We start from the raw sequence: 6,885 nt of genomic DNA, 5'->3' as shown, positions 1-6,885 counted from the left end.
TTGATCCCGGGCCACCGGCTCTGGCGGGTGGGGGCCAGCCTAAGCTGGGGCCTACCCTAAACCTACAGCCAGCAGCGCTGCCTCCCGGGGAAGAAACTGGCGGATGACTGGGATGAAATTAAAAGATGCCAAAATGCTGTATTGGTCAATCCTGTGCCCCCAGGTCCTCTCCTGCCTGGCCACCTGTAAATTTCACAACATTTCCTAGATTTAGCCGGTGTAACAGAGTACTTCTTTGGTTTGTCAGTCATTAAAAAGAGAAAGAGCACTGCAGTGGGGCCTCTCGCAGCCGGCAGGTGTGACACCCGCCTTTGTGGGACAAGGCGCAGGACATTCCTTCACAGGGGATACCAGGCCCTGGATAGCTTGGGAATCACTGTAGGACATTCCTTCGCAGGGCCTACCAGGCACTGGACAGCCTGGAAGTCGGGTTAAAGCAACCCAAGGCAGCACAGGCACTCGGAGGGGTCCCCACATGGCTTGCAGGAGATGAAATCCCCCTCCCACTCTCAGAGCCCTCCAGGGTTGTACGTAAACCCACAGGGATAGAGTTGAGGAGCTTTGTGCTCCTGCCCCTGGGGCTGGGTTTCCTCAAGCAGTGGCAGGTGAGGCATGGAACATATAAAAGAGCTAGTAAGTAGGTGCTAATCTATTCTATCCACCTTAGGGAACAGGACATCTCTAGTCATCATGCACATACACCTTATTTCTGTGCACACAGAAATGCATATTCTGTGCATGATTTATTACTAAAAATAGTTTATATGTATGCATACAAAGGAACAAATTAATATTTTGCTAGCAACCTCATTCTTGGCACAGTCCAAGTTTTGAGTGTTATATTTGTAATCATAATATTTAATAACAATATGGTTCATTCTGTGCAATTTTACATACTGCGTGCACATCTGTGCATATGTCACCCCAAGACAACATCTTAAATATTACATCTGAAAATTAGGAAATTAAAAGTTTTACAAAATTAGATCTTTTCTAAAGACACATTGCCTGTAAACTTGAATTTTTGAGAAAATTCTAACTAGCTAAAACTGTTTGTGTTATATTTGGCTGAACAACCTAGTATGGACACTGCCTTATACGAGAATATTTCCCAAAATACTTACCTTAGGTAGGTCCACATTAAAGAAATGTAAAATTATTTGGCATTGTAATCACAGCATTTGCGCAAGAGTTTTTTCAGTCACATCCCAGTTTAAAAAAAAAAAAAAAAAAAAAAGGACCAAAAGGCAAGCTAAACAAGCATATAACCAGAACTGAATTTTAATTTGAATTGCCTGATTTTGAGGTTGTTTTTTTTGGGGGGGGGGGGGTTGAAAATAAATACCTTGGAGTATTAAAGTCCCATTTTGCATTAGCAGAATTAAAAGCTTGTATTCATATGATAAAAATCTTTTGAGATTTCTTAGCTTAACACAAACTTAAAGGAATCTTTAAATTAAATTTGAATCTGTATCCTTCTGAAAGTCTGCTTAGTTATTAATTACCATAAGCGTTAATATTAGAGAATTTTCATAAAGGTCCATCACATATAAGATCTCTCATGTAGGAATTGATTGTATAAATTACTTTGATCCTGATTTTAGTTTAAAAAAAACTCAGTAAGGTAAATAGGCTTGGGAATAGCAGGAAGTTTTTCCCAGCAAGCTCAAACCTGAAGCGTGCAAGGCCAGCAAGGAGTGCCTCAGCTGGAAACAGTTGGCAGCACCATTGGCTGCAGGGAGTGTGGAGGTACCCTCTTCACAAGAATGCACAGCAGCCAGACAAAAGGCAACAGGCACCAGTAGTTTCCTGTGATGTTACCCTGGTAAGAGACACCATCAGCTCCAAAAGCACTCCTTGTTGAAAGAAAACAAAACAGGTTTTCAGGCAGAATTAGATCAGCTAATTCTTCTTCCTCTGATCCTAAATAGTCGTCCAAAAATTAATGTAACACAGGAAGACTGTAAAGCCAGAAAATTGATTTTCATATAGATTTCCTCACATCAGATCACCAGAATCAGAGGAAACTGATGTGCAGAAACTTACTTTGCTTGTGGCCTTCCAGGAAGCATGCAAAACTTCTGTCAGGCTGCAGTAGGCAGCTTGCTATGGTATTGCACAACATATTAAACCCCTTGATTTTGCATAAAGCTACAAAAAGTCAATAATTATGTCCAATGAACCAACAAGGAGGGTTCTAAGCAGACTTGTGACACAGTGTTTTTCCTAGACTCTATGAAATTTATAACTTTGCAGTTTAATGTTAACTATTGGATAGGGATATATCCATGGACTGTTTCAGATGCATATTAAAAAGACATGCAAGGTTTATAAAGTTTCAAAGGGAAAGTGGTGAGAAAACTGCAAATCCATGAGAGAACAGGTAGTTTTATGCCCTTATGAGAGCAAAATATTTAGATTTCTAGGGCTACTTTAAGATTTTATGTCACTAATGAAGTAAGATAAATGAAAGCAACTCTGTCAAGGCATTTTCATATAAAATTTTATTAAAATAGATCGGAAATATTTGTGAATGTTTGTCAGAAGAAATCTTTCAAAAAGCCTTTTCAATGACTGAGTAGAATACAGGGAGCACAGTAACTCAGAGAAGGCATAAAAATAAACTATAATAATGAAAGCTGATTAATAATTTAAGTAGGTTAGTGTTTTGTAAATTATACAGAAAGGCACTTCAAAGAAACATCTTAGTAAACCTTGAGAAACTCAGAAGAAAGTCATTACATTAATGATTTGCAACATTTGTTATTTATAATGACTATTGTTACTTGAGCCTTTTCCTGTAGCAGATTTCCCCTTAGAAATATCCTCATAGTTCAAGGGCTGATTATAAACACAAAGTAAGCACTTGGTATATCTCTAGAAGCCTGAATATCAATTTCATCTGATTCTGGTGATCTGAAGCCAAATGAGAGGCAAGTGCATATCTCCCCATGCTTCTGGAATTGGTGGATTTCAAACCACAAATCAGATGAGCAGTGCACGTACTTCTCATGGGTACAGCATTTTCTTAATTGCCCTCGCTCCTCCATCACTGCTTTCATTGCAGCACTTGGAAGTGCAAAACAAGCAATCTTACCAGTGTACTGAACTAAAAATCAATGTGCTGTTGGTGGTTGCAGGACATGAAATCTGCACATATTATTTTACTACAAGCTGCCTTTCAGACCTCTTCCCCAACATCCCTAACTAAACAGGAGAACTCCCCGGTCTGTCTCACTTCAAGGGAAAGGCACTGTTTTGCATAAAGTTTAAGAATCAATGTTACAACACCTTCTTTGTGAGAAAATCTTCACATACTTTGAAATTGTTCTGCTATTTATGCTCACGTTAATTCATTGCGCTCCATGTAAAAACATTTGTATACAGGAAGAGACGGCAAAATAGAAGCATAAATACTTACACCATCATATCAAATTATTGAAGACTTTTTGGTTTCTAATAGGAATAATTTAGATAAATGCACTTACTTGCCAAGAGACCCACATCACTGCATAATCCCATGGCATTGAGGGGAAAGCTCACCAACATTATTGGTTTTCTGATCATCAGTACACCTGACAAAACAAAGAGCAGGTAGTAAACTTTACCTTTCTCCGACTCCACCCTTGGGGATTCAGGTTTTGGGGTTGTGTTTTTGTAACAAATATTTTATTCATTTTTTTAAATTAAATACTACATTGATCACCATTTTTGATAATTTTGATCATCTACCATTTCAAAAGAAACATCAAGAGTATGACCAGTGATTGCAGTGAACCTGGCTTATGCAAAATCAAGCATTCACATAATTCACACATTCAGCATTTTGTGTTATGAAGCCGTGCCTTTTTCTAAGCCTTGCTATGTTCTACTCTGCTGGTATGAGCCCCATGACTCCCAGGGACTGGAAAATCCCAAATGAGTGCAGAAAGATCTAACAGAGCATGAGAGGGAGACTGAGAAAAATTATGGAATCCATAATCCTTTTAAAAATTAACTGGAAAAGAAAACTAGCCAGACACCGTACATGTATTAATTAGTTCAGAAAAAGGGGAAAAAAAACCCAAACCTTCCAGAGTACGTTTACCACTTACTATATATATCTATATCTATATCTATATCTATATCTATATCTGTATCTATATCTATACTAATGAAACCTAAATACTGAGGAGTGATTGCCTAGCTCAACACAGAGAACATAGAGAAGGAAATAAAGGATTGTTTCAGTTTGTTATTTCACTTATAATGAGCCACTTTTAACTCCTGTCCCAAGCCCCTGGCTGCTCTAGCCCAGCCTTACAGAAGCCTTGGCCACAGCAGAGCACCGAGCCACCCACAGCACCCTGCAGCCTTTGCTGGAGCCCCCCAACAGGCCTGCCCGCAGCATCCTCTCCAGCCCACAGAGGATACTGCTGTGAGGCTGGGTGCCAGTCCTGCGCAGGCGTGGGTGCCAGTTCTTATGGACTTACTGATGATAGCTCATTTCAGTACAGGCATCGGCCTGATGAAGGGAGAGGATAGATTTGTATGAACAACACCTCTTCTGTTGCTTGCTTGCTTGTTGAAATCAGTGAGTTGAAGCATTGGGAGCTGCTGAGAAGAGATTACACTTATCACAGGTGAACCAGGAGAGGGCTGTGAGAAGAAGATACCACAAAAGACTCATGGGGTCAAGGTCATAAAGGAGGCTTGCTTTCGCTATCACCATGTCTCCCTGTGTGCTTTCAGACAGCTCAGGCTTTTCTTTTAGAGGCACATTGGTTATAGGAGTACAGGGAGAAGAGAGATTTGAAAGTGAGAAGGTTTTCTTGATTGCTTTCTGCTAAGTAATTGGTATTGATATGTTTTTGTTTCAGATGCCTCAGGGATAATAGAGCTTTAGGAAATGGGTGGGTTTCAGTTGCCTGTTTTTTTTACAGCTATAATTGAGAATTTCTTTTTCTAAAAAGGGGGAAAAAAAAAGGTGATAAATGTGCCTCGGGAGAGGTGATGGAAAATATTATGACACTAGTCAAGATGATTGCAAACACGGTGAGGCTGAAATGTGTTCAGCTGACCTAACTAAGCATGAATAATACATTGCTTCATTTGACTACAATATTTCTGGTCAAATTCTGAACATAACAAGGTGATTTCAATAACCAAGTTATTGTGCTATCAGATAGTGACAGTTTAGGTGTTACGAGAAAAATATGCTAAAATACTGCATTTCTAAAGAAACAGTACTAAGCATTGTGCTTTAAAGCAGTCTTTCTTATAGGGCAAGCACCTTTCCTTCTCTAATAAAATGTTGTCAGAGACTGTAGGTTTTTTAATATCACAGGAAGAGAAGATTCCTCCAAATTGCAAACATCGCAGGAGATTTAAAGGCAACAAATGCCAAGGGAAGGAGCAGGAAAGACATTCATTTTAGCAACAGATTACTATTACAAAGTGATCACACCAGTGATCATGCTGACTTCTACTATTGCAACTATCCTTGTGAAGGTACTTTACTTATATAGAAATTATCTTAAATAGCTAATCTAATACACATAAAGAATATTCACCAACTACCAAGCTGGAATATTTTCAAGACAAATTACAATTATAGGACTGTATGTTCTTGTGTCTTCCCTCCCCAGATATAAAGGCAGAGCTGGGAAAAAAGTGTGCTGGGAAGAGTAGCTGAATCTTGCCTTAAAGGTTGGAGAGACAGAATAGGCTTTTCTTTTGTATATCTATCAGAATCCTGGACAAAGGCAAACAAATACCTCTTCTGGAAATCTACTGTTTGTGCATTTGTGCTCTGGTTTTTTCACCAAAATTGTATGTGGCTCTTTTTTTTTTTTTTCCCCAGTGTGAAGAACACAGAACAGCCATTATTTTCCTCATAGGTCCTAATTGCCTTCAACAGAAACAGATCTCTATTCTTTTGCTCAGTGTTATAAATCCAGTATTTAGTCAGGTGAGACTACATTAGGAGAGTTCAGACTGAGCTCATAGTAAGTTAATAAAACAGTAAACATTTACTTCTAAAACTTGGATTCTAAGCTATGACTCTGAAATGGGGTCTACATGCCTATGATAAATACTTTACATCATGCATTAAAACATATATGCATGAAAATAGTCAGTTGAGCAAACATGTCTTAAGACGTGATGCCGAATAAAAGCCCAAGTTATTATCCACCTAAAATAAACAGGAAAAAAGATCTTTTGTTGTCATTGTAAGATGAGTTAATGGATTCATATGAACACATTTAAATGCAAATCAAAATTTATTCATGTAATAGGATTTTTGACATTATGGTATACACATCTCTTTTTTTAAGATAATTTCTGCCCAACTTTTGAAGAAAAAAATGCAAAACCTTTGGATTTAGGTCCTTGGTGTGGAGAATGTGCTTTGGAGTCCTGGACAACAGCAAAGGAATACAACTATGGAATATATCCTCTAGAAACCTATTGTTCTGCACACGTGTTCTATTTTTTCATCAAAAGTGTATGTGGCTCTTTAGCCTGTGTGAAGAATGCAGAACAGCCATGTCTTCATAATGGATGATAATTGCCTTGAATAGATATGCAGTTCTCTCCTTTTGCCCTTTTTTGGTATCAATTCAGGATAACAGGCCTATTCTTCCCATTCTTCATCGCAGATTTTACAGACTGCAGTCAAGAGAAGTACTCTACGGACTAGAAACAACTTGAGTGCATATACATTTATGGGAACTGTCCCAATAAACAACAACATAGACATTTTTCTCATTTGGTGTCTGAAAAGCATGAAAGTGGTTCTTTCATATGTAAAACCTTAAAATACCTCCCACTTATAAAAGTTACATATTTACCTAGTTAACATGACAATCAGTGCATCCACTGTAAGCTTTTTTCCTGCATTCC

At 38.4% G+C, this 6,885-nt stretch overlaps 1 long non-coding RNA gene across 1 annotated transcript in view; it reads right to left on the bottom strand.

The window, feature by feature from the left end:
- Positions 1-6: 6 nt before the first annotated feature.
- Positions 7-6,885, bottom strand: part of LOC108448604 — an 8,241-nt gene continuing 1,362 nt past the window's right edge. The window contains exons 2-3 of the long non-coding RNA XR_001864561.1: positions 3,489-6,885; positions 7-1,856 (exon numbers count right to left, since the gene is read on the bottom strand). The exon at positions 3,489-6,885 is cut by the window's right edge and continues 208 nt beyond it. This is a non-coding gene — a long non-coding RNA (uncharacterized LOC108448604). The remainder of the gene's footprint in view (positions 1,857-3,488) is intronic.

This window comes from Corvus brachyrhynchos, unplaced genomic scaffold, assembly GCF_000691975.1.
Source record: "Corvus brachyrhynchos isolate BGI_N302 unplaced genomic scaffold, ASM69197v1 scaffold115, whole genome shotgun sequence".
In the NCBI taxonomy this organism is placed as follows: domain Eukaryota; kingdom Metazoa; phylum Chordata; class Aves; order Passeriformes; family Corvidae; genus Corvus; species Corvus brachyrhynchos.
Note: the sequence above shows the minus strand (reverse complement) of the source record. Positions and strands in the feature narration are given on the sequence as shown.